The 13,789-nt window shown below is 36.5% G+C and overlaps 1 protein-coding gene and 1 pseudogene across 1 annotated transcript in view; one reads left to right on the forward strand and one right to left on the reverse strand.

The window, feature by feature from the left end:
* UNC13C (unc-13 homolog C) overlaps positions 1–13,789 on the reverse strand; it is a 790,070-nt gene that overhangs the window by 657,308 nt on the left and 118,973 nt on the right. The window lies entirely within an intron of this gene.
* The window catches only part of LOC125963467 (small ubiquitin-related modifier 2-like), a 71,763-nt pseudogene continuing 68,589 nt past the window's right edge, over positions 10,616–13,789 (forward strand).

The following is a 13,789-nucleotide window of genomic DNA, read 5'->3' on the forward strand; positions in this document are numbered from 1 at the left end:
AATAAAACTAAAAGCTGGTTCTTTGAGAAGATAAACAAAATTGATAAACCATTAGCCAGACTCATCAAGAAAAAAAGGGAGAAGACTCAAATTAATAGAATTAGAAATGAAAAAGGAGAAGTAACAACTGACAGTGCAGAAATACAAAAGATCATGAGAGATTACTACAAGCAACTCGATGCCAATAAAATGGACAACCTGGAACAAATGGACAAATTCTTAGACATGCACAATCTGCCAAGAATGAATCAGGAAGAAATAGAAAATATGAACAGACCAATCACAAGCACTGAAAATGAAACTGTGATTTAAAATCTTCCAACAAACAAAAGCCCAGGATCAGATGGCTTCACAGGCTAATTCTATCAAACATTCAGAGAAGAGCTAATACCTATCCTTCTCAAATTCTTCCAAAATATAGCAGAGGGAGGAACACTCCCAAACTCATTCTATGAGGCCACCATCACCCTGATACCAAAACCAGACAAAGATGTCACAAAGAAAGAAAACTATAGGCCAATATCACTGATGAACATAGATGTAAAAATCCTCAACAAAATACTAGCAAACAGAATCCAACAGCACATTAAACGGATCATACACCATGATCAAGTGGGGTTTGTTCCAGGAATGCAAGGATTCTTCAATGTACACAAATCAATCAACGTGATATACCATATTAACAAATTGAAGGAACAAAACCATATGATCATCTCAATAGATACAGAGAAAGCTTTTGACAAAATTCAACACCCATTTATGATAAAAACCCTCCAGAAAGTAGGCACAGAGGGAACTTTTCTCAATATAATAAAGGCCATATGTGACAAACCCACAGCCAACATCATCCTCAATGGTAAAAAACTGAAAGCATTTCCACTAAGATCAGGAACAAGACAAGGTTGTCCACTCTCACCACTCTTATTCAACATAGTTTTGGAAGCTTTAGCCACGGCAATCAGAGAGGAAAAGGAAATAAAAGGAATCCATCAGAAAAGAAGTAAAGTTGTCAATGTTTGCAGATGACATGATACTATACATAGAGAATCCTAAAGATGCTACCAGAAAACTACTAGAGCTAATCAATGAATTTGATAAAGTAGCAGGATACAAAATTAATACACAGAAATCTCTGGCATTCCTATACACTAATGATGAAAAATCTGAAAGTGAAATCAAGAAAACACTCCCATTTACCATTGCAACAAAAAGAATAAAATATCTAGGAATAAACCTACCTAAGGAGACAAAAGACCTGTATGCAGAAAATTATAAGACACTGATGAAAGAAATTAAAGATGATACAAATAGATGGAGAGATATACCATGTTCTTGGATTGGAAGAATCAACATTGTGAAAATGACTCTACTACCCAAAGCAATGTACAGATTCAATGCAATCCCTATCAAACTACCACTGGCATTTTTCATAGAACTAGAACAAAAAATTTCACAATTTGTATGGAAACACAAAAGACCTCGAATAGCCAAAGCAATCTTTAGAACGAAAAACGGAGCTGGAGCAATCAGGCTCCCTGACTTCAGACTATACTACAAAGCTACAGTAATTGAGACAGTATGGCACTGGCACAAAAACAGAAAGATAGATCAATGGAACAGGATAGAAAGCCCAGAGATAATCCCACACACATATGGTCACCTTATCTTTGATAAAGGAGGGAGGAATATATAGTGGAGAAAAGACAGCCTCTTCATTAGTGGCGCTGGGAAAACTAGACAGGTACAGGTAAAAGTATGAAATTAGAACATTCCCTAACACCATACACAAAAATAAGCGCAAAATGGATTAAAGACCTAAATGTAAGGCCAGAAACTATCAAACTCTTAGAGGAAAACATAGGCAGAACACTCCATGACATAAATCACAGCAAGATCCTTTTTGACCCACCTCCTAGAGAAATGGAAATAAAACCAAAAATAAACAAATGGGACCTAATGAAACTTCAAAGCTTTTGCATAGCAAAGGAAACCATAAACAAGACCAAAAGACAACCCTCAGAATGGGAGAAAATATTTGCAAATAAAACAACTGACAAAGGATTAATCTCCAGAATTTACAAGCAGCTCATGCAGCTCAATATCCAAATAACAAACAATCCAATCCAAAAATGGGCAGAAGACCTAAATAGACATTTCTCCAAAGAAGATATAGAGGTTGCCAACAAACACATGAAAGAATGCTCAACATCATTAATCATTAGAGAAATGTAAGTCAAAACTACAATGAGATATCATCTCACACCAATCAGAATGGCCATCAGCAAAAAATCTGGAAACAATAAATGCTGGAGAGGGTGTGGAGAAAAGGGAACACTCTTGCACTGTTGGTGGGAATGTAAATTGATACAGCCACTGTGGAGAACAGTATCCAGGTTCCTTAAAAAACTACAAAGAGAACTACCATATGACCCAGCAATCCCACTACTGAGCATATACCCTGAGAAAACCATAATTCAAAAAGAGTCATGTACCAAAATGTTCATTGCAGCTCTATTTACAATAGCCCGGAGATGGAAACAACCTAAGTGTCCATCATCAGATGAATGGATAAAGAAGATGTGGCACATATATACAATGGAATATTACTCAGCCATAAAAAGAAATGAAATTGAGCTGTTTGTAATGAGGTGGATGGACCTAGAGTTTGTCATACAGAGTGAAGTAAGTCAGAAAGAGAAAGACAAATACTGTATGCTAACACATATATATGGAATTTAAGGGAAAAAATGTCATGAAGAACCTAGGGGTAACACAAGAATAAAGACACAGACCTACTAGAGAATGGACTTGAGGATATGGGGAAGGGGAAGCTGTGACAAAGCGAGAGAGAGGCATGGACATATATACACTACCAAACGTAAGGTAGATAGCTAGTGGGAAGCAGCCACCTAGCACAGGGAGATCAGCTCGATGCTTTATGACCGCCTGGAGGGGTGGGATACGGAGGGTGGGAGGGAGGGAGACGCAAGAGGGAAGAGATATGGGAACATATGTATATGGATAACTGATTCACTTTGTTATAAAGCAGAAACTAACACACCATTGTAAAGCAATTATACTCTAATAAAGATGTTAAAAAAAATAAAAACTTACTATAAAAAAAAAACCACAGACAAAACCAGAAGACACTTGTATGAATTTCCTGGGTTACCTCAATGAATAATTCTTAGTCAGGTGCTAATTTTTAAAAACACCTGCCAATCTCCCTTTCAACAAGTAGGAAGTAGCCTAGGATTTAGCACATTCAAGTACCTGCTATGTAGCAGCAGGTATTTTACCTTATTTCTGGAAGCATCTCACATTGCCAGCCTGTAGCCATCCCCAAACTGCACCAAGTGTGAGCAATCTAAAATATCCATAACTCCATTAAAAGGGCTAAACTTCCCCAATGCAGACAAAGATAATGTATTCATTATATTTTAATTGCCTATCCATTTCTTTGTACCCCTCACCAAAGTCTAAGTGCCTGTAGGGAAGACACTGTCTTGCCCTCTCCTATATCCCCAATGCCGAGAACAGCGCCTAGCACAAAAAAATAGTGATGACCGGATTAATGGGCAATACCTTTAATGGTTTAATAAAGAATCAATTCCAAGATCTTTAAGCACAACATCTAAGGCTCTGAATTCATCTTGCTAGCCTCATTCCTTACCATTCCCCTGCCTCTGACTTTAGCCTAAGGCGTCTCTAAATATCATACTCTGTATCAGCTATGTGGCTTTACTCTCCCTATTTCCTCTCCTTGAAAGGCTATTTCTTTACCTGCCTAATTCCTATATAACCTTCTAGAATCACTTCAGTCCTCCTGCTTCTTTTTTTTTTTAAATTTAAGACCCCAGAAAATAAAAGGACTGTGGCCCTAGATTGCTAGAGTATAATAAGTCTACTTCTGTTGGTCTTTAGTACCTATGATGGCTCTTTCTTTGGTAAAGGTTTCTCAATAGGCCACTTTCTTCTGAAAGCAGTATCATTTCTTTTTCCTGTCTTTAAATGAGAACTTCAGAAAATAACATTCAGGAAACTGGTAATTTAAAAAGTTAAAAATATAGTAAGAACCTGCTGTATATATAAAAATATAATTAATAAAAAGTTAAAAATGAAAAGAGTAAGCAAATAAGACTTATTATGTTAGAAAGTCTAGGTAGATCTTACCTGGGTAGTTTTTGAGAGGGAAAATACTTTTAAGTCAAGATTTTGGTTTTGGTCTGAACCCTCAGCCTACTCTTTTTGTTACTTTTAGTTCTTATTTAGCTTTAGAATATATTCAGGTACTTTCACTACTGAATTTACATAGCAAAAAAATCCCACTGACAAGGTTAAAACTACAGCTAATTTTTTATTCAGAAGATACTGGCTGTCACTTTCCAAAATTTATGTCATGATATAATTCTGAAGACAAAGTCACTGTGATACTAAACATGAGTTTTGGTTCAAGATAATTTTCTGCCCATCTGTTCTTTGCAGTGAAACCTGAAGGGTCATTTTCTAACCCTGACAATCCCTCATCATCATCACGGAACAAGTCCCAGACAATAGCAACAACCACCTCATGTGGTCCCGATTTTCTGCAGTAGGCATTCAACGAGAGTCTCTGAGGCATACAAAACACTGTATCAAGGGCTGTGGTGACAAGATCAAAGAGACATAGATGCCCTTTTTAGAAAATAAAGAAAGCTGCAAGATCATAATAAGGCATGTGAATAAATATCTCCAACAAGAAGTAGCAAGTGATCAGTGGAATTATGAAGAACTGTAAGATTTCAGGAAAGGGAGAGACTAGCTACTTCCAGCAGGGAGAAGATTCAGAAAATATTGTGAAGGAGTTGGTCTTTGAAATATGCCTTGGAGGCTGGGGATTGGGTATAGACAAAAGATGCAAGAAAGGATATTCTAACAACTGAGGACTGTTACTGAGCTGAGGGTTAATAAATCAGTTCTACTTCATTTTTTCATTCACTCATTTGACAAATATCAATCAAATGTCTTTTATGGGCTACACAATACTATGCCGTAAGTATAAAGTGGTGAAAAAAAAAATACGCAGCCCCTGCCTTAATGGAGCTTAGAGTCTAAAATCCTCTATCTACCTCCTTTCCAAATTTTTACTTTTCAAGTCTGGGGCAATGTACAGTCCTGGAACTAATTAGAGCGTAGATTAAAGAGTCCAGAGCAGGACATACAGATAGTTGTTGATTGACTGCACAGAAGTGATCACTATAAGCTTGAGACCAAGTTTTATACCTACATTTATAAAGATAAGAAACAAAAAAGAGTGCCTTTTCCATTTGTTTGCTCATAATCTAAGTATAACTAGCTAGAACTTTCATTACAACCTACTAGGTTCTGTGCTCATGACTTTTTAAAAATCGAGCCAAACAAATTAAACCATCCAAATAATAAAATAACAAATTTATTTTTTCTTCTAAGAGCTTTAAGAAACACAACAATTAGGAAGACTGAAGTTATCTTACAATAAGCCATTCATATTAAATATAAAACAACTAAATGTAAATCATCTAAATATACCAATTAAAAGACACGTTGACAGAGTGCGTTAAAAAATATGACCTAATTATATGCTGTCTATGAGAAACTCACTTCAAATATAACAACATAGGTAGGTTGAAAGTAAAAAGATAGATAAAAACTGTAAACATTCATCAAAAGAAAGTAGAAGTGGCTATATTAATATCACATAGGACTGTAAACTTCTGAGCAAATAAAATTATCAGACACTGAGACATTACACAAAGATAAAAGGGTCAATTCACCAAGAAGGTATAGCAATCCTAAACATACGCATACCAAATATAGTTCTGCAAAATATTTCATGTAAAAATTGATAGAATTGAAAGTAGAAATAGACAAACTCATTTTTAGTTGTAGACTTTAATCCACCCTCCACCAACAACAGATAAAGCAAGTAGCCAAAAAAGTTAGCAAATATATAGAATTCAAAAAGAAAAAATAGAATTCAACAACAGCATCAACTAACAGAGCCTAATTGATGTTTGTGGAACAATCCCAATAACAGCAGAAAATACAGTCTTTTCAATCATCCATAGAACATACACCAAAATTGGCTATATTATGGCTGTAGAGTAAATCTCAATGAATTTAAAAGAACTAAAGTCATATATATGTATTTTCCATCTACAATAAAATCAAACTTGAAATCAATAACAGAAAGATAACAGGAAAATCTCCAAACACTTAGAGACTAAACCACACAATTTAGTCAATGTGTCAAAGAAGTCCCAAAGGAAATTTTAAAAGTACATTGAACTGAGTAAAAGGGAAAATATAAAATATCAAAATTTGCAGGAAACAGCTAAAGCAGCATTGAGAAAAATTTAAAGCACTAAATGCATGCAATCAAAAAGAAGTCTCAAATCAATAATCTAAGCTCCCACCACATGAACCTAGAATAAGAAGAGCAAAGTAAGCCCAAAGTCAGCAGAAAGACTGGAGTAATAAAGATAAGAGCAAAAACTCAATAAAATTGAAAAAAGAAAAGCAATGGAGAAAATCAGTGAAATGAAGTGCTTGGTCTTTGGAAATATCAACAAAACTTACGAACCTGTAGCAAGACAGAAAAAGAAAAAAGGAAGACACAAATTACCAACATTAAGAATGAAACAGAGGATATTACTACAGACTCTATAGACATTAAAAGAATAATTAGGGTATACTATGAAAAACTTTTCACCATAAATTTGACAGCTTTGATATAATATACCACTTCCTCAAAAAACACAATCTACCACAACTCTTTGAATATGAATTTTAATATTTTAATACCCCTGTACTATTAAAGAAATTAAATTTATTAATAAGAAACTTATAAAAAAAATTAATTTTCCCAAAAACTTACTATGGTTTCACTGGAGAATTTTGCCACACCTTTAAAGAAGAATTAGCACCAATTCTATGTAATTTCTATCAGTAAATCCTTCTCAAATCACTTTACAAAGCTAAGATTACCTTGATACCAAAATTAGAGACAGTACCAAAAAGAAAACTAGAAACCAATATTCCTCAGGAATTTAGAGGTAAAAGTAACAAAATATAGACAAACAGAATTCAGCAGTATGTAAAAATAATTATATGCATTGACCTACTAGTATTTATTTCAGGAGTGGAAGGCTGGTTCAGAATTTGAAAATTAACCAATGTGATCCACTATATTAACAGCCTAAGGGGGAAAAAATCACATATCATATCAGTAGATGCAAAAAAAAAAGCATTTGACAAAATTTAACATTCATTCATAATAAAAATTCAGAAAAGTAGAAATAGAGGGGGAACTTCCTCACCCTGATAAAGACCATCTAAAAACATGTACAGCAAACAATATACTTAATGGTGAAAGACTGGCTGCGCTTCCCTTATGATTGGGAACTAGGCAAAAATATTTGCTTTCACTATTCTTATTCAACATGGTGCTAGAACTTGTAACCAGTGGAATAAGACCAAAAAAAAAAAAAATAGTAATTCAAAGACGTACAGATTTACAGGAAAAAAATAAACTGTCCCTATTCACAAAGGATATGATCGTCTATGTAGAAAATCTCAAGGGCTCTACCAAAAAAAGCACCTAATAGAACTAATAAGTGAATTAAACAAGGTTGCAGAATGCACAAAAATCAGTTTTCTATAAAAAAACAATGTTTCTGGGGCTTCGCTGGTGGCGCAGTGGTTGGGAGTCTGCCTGCCGATGCAGGGGACACGGGTTCGTGCCCCGGTCCGGAAGATCCCACATGCTGCGGAGCAGCTGGGCCCCGTGAGCCATGGCCGCTGAGCCTGTGCGTCCGGAGCCTGTGCTCCGCAACGGAAGAGGCCACAGCGGTAAGAGGCCCACATACCGCAAAAAAAAACCAAAAACAAAAACAATGTTTCTATATACTAGTAATGTATAGAGGATATCAAATTTTAAAAATATAATACCATTTATAGTTGCTCAAAAACTTTAATACTTAGGTGTAAATCCAAAAAACATGTATTAAACTTTATGCTGAAGACTACAAAACACTGATATAACAAATCAATGGACATCTAAATAAATGGAGTAATATGCAATGTTCATAGATCAGAAGATGCAGCACAGTAGAGATGCCAATTCCCCCCAAATTGATGCTCAGTTTTAATACAATTGCTATCAAAATTCCAGCAAGAATTTTTTATATAGATCAGATTATTCTAAAATGTGTATAGAAGAAGAGCACAGGAGCTAGAATACCTAAAACAATTTTGAAAAAGAAGAATAAAGTTGGAGGCATCAATCAACCCAATTTCAAAACTTATTATATATAATAACTTTAGTCAAGACATTTCTGCAAGGAATGCTGCCCTTAAAGGAACCAAAAGCAGTCAAACCTCTGTCATGGTCCATGGGATATTTCCCCAAATGATAACTTAGAAAAACTGGCTAGGGAAGCCCAACAATTAGTTTCAGAAAATGAAGAATAAGACTGGAAATTCAACAGTTGTTTTGATAAAAAGAGAAAGCTCTGGTTTGGACCAACTAACAACCCAGTCTTACTGGAGACTCCAACATTCCCACTCCTAATCAATGTACATGCATTAAACAACTGGTTTATTGATAAAATGATAGCATCATTAATCAATATTGATGGGAAAACAAATATTAACAAGGCAAGAAAACATGCCTACCTCACTTGTCCCACTTACTCGAAACACGATCCAGGGAACCCTGCTCCCAGACGTTTAAAACTGTCTAATGGACAATTCAAGTTCTGGCAAATGGATTTCATGCAATTTTCTCCATCTCATGAATATAAATATGTTTTAGTCATGATCTGTACGTTTTCTCACTGGACAGAAGCCTTCCCTGGCAGACAGGATACTGCCTCCTCTGTGGAAAAGAGTATCTCTACTTGGGAAATTCCTCTCAAACATCATAGTGATCAAGGACCCCATTTTACTGGTCAGGTACTTTGACAAGTCTGAATTCTCTGGCCGGTTTTAAAACACTTTCACTGTGCTTACCACCCTCAATCCTCTGGTTTGGTCAAACACACTAATGGCATTATTAAGGCTCAACTGGCAAAATTTGTAGAAGCCCTCCAATTACCTTGGCCAAAAGCATTGCCATTGATCTCTCTGAATCTCAGATCTACCTCTTTTGGAACTCATAAACTCTCACCCTTTGAAATAGTTACAGAACACCCAATGCACTTGGCTCCTGCCTCTTTTGACCCCCAACTAATAAAAAAAGAGATAGTTCAATATTGCAAAGGCCTAATTACCTTTATTTAAAACAACCATGCTTTGGTAGAGCAATCTTTTCACAGTGTGTTCTTGAGAGATGTAGACCTTGAGCATCGCACTTTGCAAACTGGAGACTCTGTTGAAAAAGACACCCCCAGAAAGACTCTCTTCAACGTCGCTGGAAAGGTCCCTAACCAACCCTCGCGCCGCCAAACTCAAGGGAATAGAGCCTTGGATTCATGTGACACAGCTAAAGAAAGAACCCTGACTGGACCTGCATGTCGTCCAGTGACCTGAAAGTGAAGATTTCCCAGAATTGAAGCAGATGACATCTGATCAGACAGTTTTCCCAAGAAAACTGTCTATTGGAAGTTTATTGCCAAACCTTTGATGGTGACATAATGTTTCAAATGATCTCCAGTGTCTATAATCTTGTTAACATATGGACTTTAGATAAAAACTGCCTAAGAGCTCTCCCCCCCACCCCTCCTTGTTACTCAAATGTGACCTCAATAGTTTCAACCTGCACACTTTCCCTCGAATGTGGGACATTATGCCCAGGAAAGTTCCTTCTGCCACTGAAGGACAAAAAGTCATTGAAACCAGAAAACCTAATTCTTGATCAGAGATGCTTTCAGAGGAAGATCTTGATCAAAAGTGGGAAATGTAAAAATTAATAATCAGAAACCTCAATTAAAATAGTCAGGAGGCCAGAAGGGTATGGACTCTCATGCCCTTAAACAATAGCAGAGTCCAACAGGAAGAAGAAAGATTTCCTCCTCTTGCTTGGCAAGAGCTCCACCAATGAGAGACTGCCACAACTTAGCCAATGAAAAGCTACTATACTTTGAACTCTCAATTCCTCCAATGGACTCTTTGTTTACTCTAGCCCTCCCAACTTCCTTTCCCCTTTTGAAAAGAGTTCTCTTCTCCTTGCTGTGTAGGGACTTGTACATAGCTCACCATCACTGCAGACCCTGAATTACAATTCTTTGCTGAGCCCAAACAAACCCATTTTTGCTAGAGAAATAACTGGCAGTCTATTTGTTTTAGGTCAACAGATAAAAAGAGCTCTGTTATAAGAGAGTGTAAGGTCATGTATCAGTAGACAATTATAGATACAAGTAAGTGCAGTAAGATTGTGTAGATCTTCTTGCAGAAGTTCTGTACAGAATATTGTTCGGTAAAATTGCAGGAAAGACTTCAATGATGAAAAGATTTAGGATATGTGCCATGAACGTTCAATAAACGGCCACCAAGTAGACAAGGCTGGGAAAGGTAATCCAAGCTGGGATAGCAGAGGGAGCAAAGGCACAGAGGCATGCAATGGTATGGTGCTGTCAGGGAGATGCAGGGGTTCAGCATGACTAACGCACAGTGCGCCGAGTGTGTTAAGGCAAATGGCTGGAGGAGCAGAGAGAAACCAGACCATGTAAGACTTACTACAGACTTTGGAATTTACTTCACTTAACATGATAATCTCTAGGTCCATCCATGTTGCTGCAAATGGCATTATTTCATTCTTTTTGAAGTAAGCCAAACAGAAAAGACAAATAGCATATGATGCTGCTTATATGTGGGATCTAAAAAAAAAATGATACAAATGAAGTTATTTACAAGACAGAAGTAGACCCAGAGACATAGAAAGCAAACTTATTGTTACCAAAGTGGAAAGGTGGGGGAGGGATAAATTAGGAGTTTGGGATTAAAAGATACACACTACTATATATAAAATAGATAAACAAGGACCTTCTGTATAGCACAGGGAACTATACTCAATTTCTTGTAATGACCTATAACGGAAAAGAATCTGAAAAAGAATCACTGTGCTATACACCTGAAACTAACGCAATGTTGTAAATCGACTATACTTCAATAAAGAAATTAAAAAAAAATTTTTTGGAACTATCCAATAGCTCAGAGGTGTACTTCTGGGATGTACTCACCACCAGTGCTATTATACCCAGTGCTGGAGCATGGGAAGTAAAATTAGAATGTGTGTTTATATTTATTTTAATCTGATGCTTAATTTCTATTTGTGTATATGTTTTATAATGAAATATATTTATGTAGTAATACATGGTGGTATTTTATAAGTGAAAAAATATACATATGTTAGGAACATATGTTTAAGTTTTTTCTTTACTGATGAGGTACATTATTTACAATGTTTGGAGACAACAGCTATTAAAGTATTAAGCAGGGCCATAAAGTAATGAGATTTTTGCATTATAAAGTCTTCATGGTAGGGGAGTATGGGACAGTGTGGACTAGAGATTAGAGGCAAGGAGAAGAGTTAGGTTGTTATTATAATCGTCCAGGCTGAGACAATGAGGATCTGAACGGTGGCAGTAGCTTTAGAGTTGGTGAGGAAGGAAGGGACTGCTATTGGAGAATTTTACAGAAAAATTATTAACAGGGTTCAGTCACTTATGAGATAGAAGAGATGGGGAACGGGGTGCATCTGGAATGATTCCCATGGGTGTCATTGGATTTGGATGACTAAGTGAATGTCAGCACCAGTCATGCGCATTAGGGCATCGGAACAGAGAAGGTTTGGTGGGAAAGCTAATGAGTGTGAACTTTTGACATGTTTAATTGTGAGACTCTTCTCTAACAATTGGATGGAAATGTTTAGGATACAGTGGGATATCTGGGTTTTAAAGTTCTGAAAAGGGATCTAACCTGATGATCAATATACATGGGAGCTACCAGCTTATCCTCAGAAGAGTACCCACAGAGTGAAATCAAAAAAATAAAAAAGAAAGAAAAGAAAAGAAGTTGAAGGACAGAAGCTAAGGGGACTCCAATATTTAAAGGAAAATGGTAGGAAGAAAAGACAGAAAAAGCCACCCAGAAGAAAAGCTTAGATTGCTAGGAACAGTATGAGCAGAGACAGAAGTCATGGCAGTCCAGGTGAGGAAGAGTCTCATGAAGACAAGTGATCTAATTGTCATGGGTAAACAACACTCCCTTGTTCCTCCTCCTATTAACATTGTCAAGTCTTTATTGAGCACCTGCAGTTAGACAAATTGCATTAATTTTAACATCACAGAATTATAGACACAGACTACAATGTAGAACAGAGTATCTATGAATAGTATTCTCAACATGAAGCAATTTTGTCTGCCATTTAACTGAGGTCAGCATTGTTAATTCAGCACTTAGTATACGGTACATTAAGAGCATCATGAGGTGTATGCTGTGGATGGTTAAAAACACTGATACTGATGTTGGGCCAGATGTTAACAAATGATCAAGTTGATCATCTCCATTTTAGTAAATGACCTTATTCCACTACATGAATCAATGACAACATCATAATGCCAGGGACCTGACTCTACTTGTAGGGTACATGCCAGATGTGACATGAGGCATACTTCCTATTAGCAAAATAGGAAATAGTTTTTATCAAAACACAACTCAATTGATTTCATCCTTCCTAGGAGAAGAATCCCAAAATCTTCCACAAAACTCACCCACGTGTATACCTTGGTTTATTTGTCTTAACAATGTGTTTTAAAGCTTAGGCTAGACACATAAGCCAGAAGTTGAGTGCCCTGTAAATCAACCCCTCACCTTGAGTCACACGGGAAAGCGTATATGATTAAGAACAAGGCATCAAAGACAATTTACACACACACATGCATATACTTTGTAATACACAGGTTATGATTAATAAACAAAAGAAAAAAAATAACTTCTTGCCTGACATGGAAAGCTCATCTCACTTAAGCAGAAGTCATTGTCATCAAATGGCATTAGACAGTTGTCACCTGCTGGTTCTTTCCCCGGGAAACCTCTTGATTAAGTGCCCTTTCCAATCAGGCACATTCAATTTAGGAAAAACCCATTAAACAATAACTAGATAGTATTTTTCATTCACCATGACAAAGTGTTCTCTGCAGAGGTTGACAATAATTTTATTTGGGTTTAAATCTTACTTTCAGTTCATTGCTTGAGAAATCTTAACACTGAAAAAGTATCTATCGTAAGATCTCAGAAGTAAAATGCACAAGGGCAGCAGCTGTGTTTGCATTGTTCAAATGTTTCCCAGCACTGACCTAACATTCAGCATTTCCTCAGTAATTGGCAAAGGAAGAAATTAGAGTACAATTTAAAATCTATCCATTATATCCGTTCTGTCAGGTAATAAATATAGTGTTTGAGTTCAGAAGGCAAAGATACAGATAAAATCCAACCAAGTCTACAGAGAAGCAATTTTTTCCCAGTACAGATGAGCCAATACAGTTCTTTTTTAGTATCAGTATTCTAGACATTTAGTTCACCACTGCCCTGGAAGGAACTGCAGTGGCCCTCTTCCCAGAAAATGTATTTTTAATGATGTGGTTGTCTCCAGAAATGGCCACCAACAATTCCACCCATCCTTCTAGCAACAGGCTGCTCCTCTCATCAAGAGGTGGAGGTTATTTCCCCTCCCTCTGAATTTGGGCTGACCTTGTGATTTACTTTGACCAATAGAATGCAATGGCAGGGACATGTGTGAGTTCAGAGCCTAGCCATTAAGATGACCGAT

Source organism: Orcinus orca, chromosome 2, assembly GCF_937001465.1.
Source record: "Orcinus orca chromosome 2, mOrcOrc1.1, whole genome shotgun sequence".
Lineage (NCBI taxonomy): Eukaryota > Metazoa > Chordata > Mammalia > Artiodactyla > Delphinidae > Orcinus > Orcinus orca.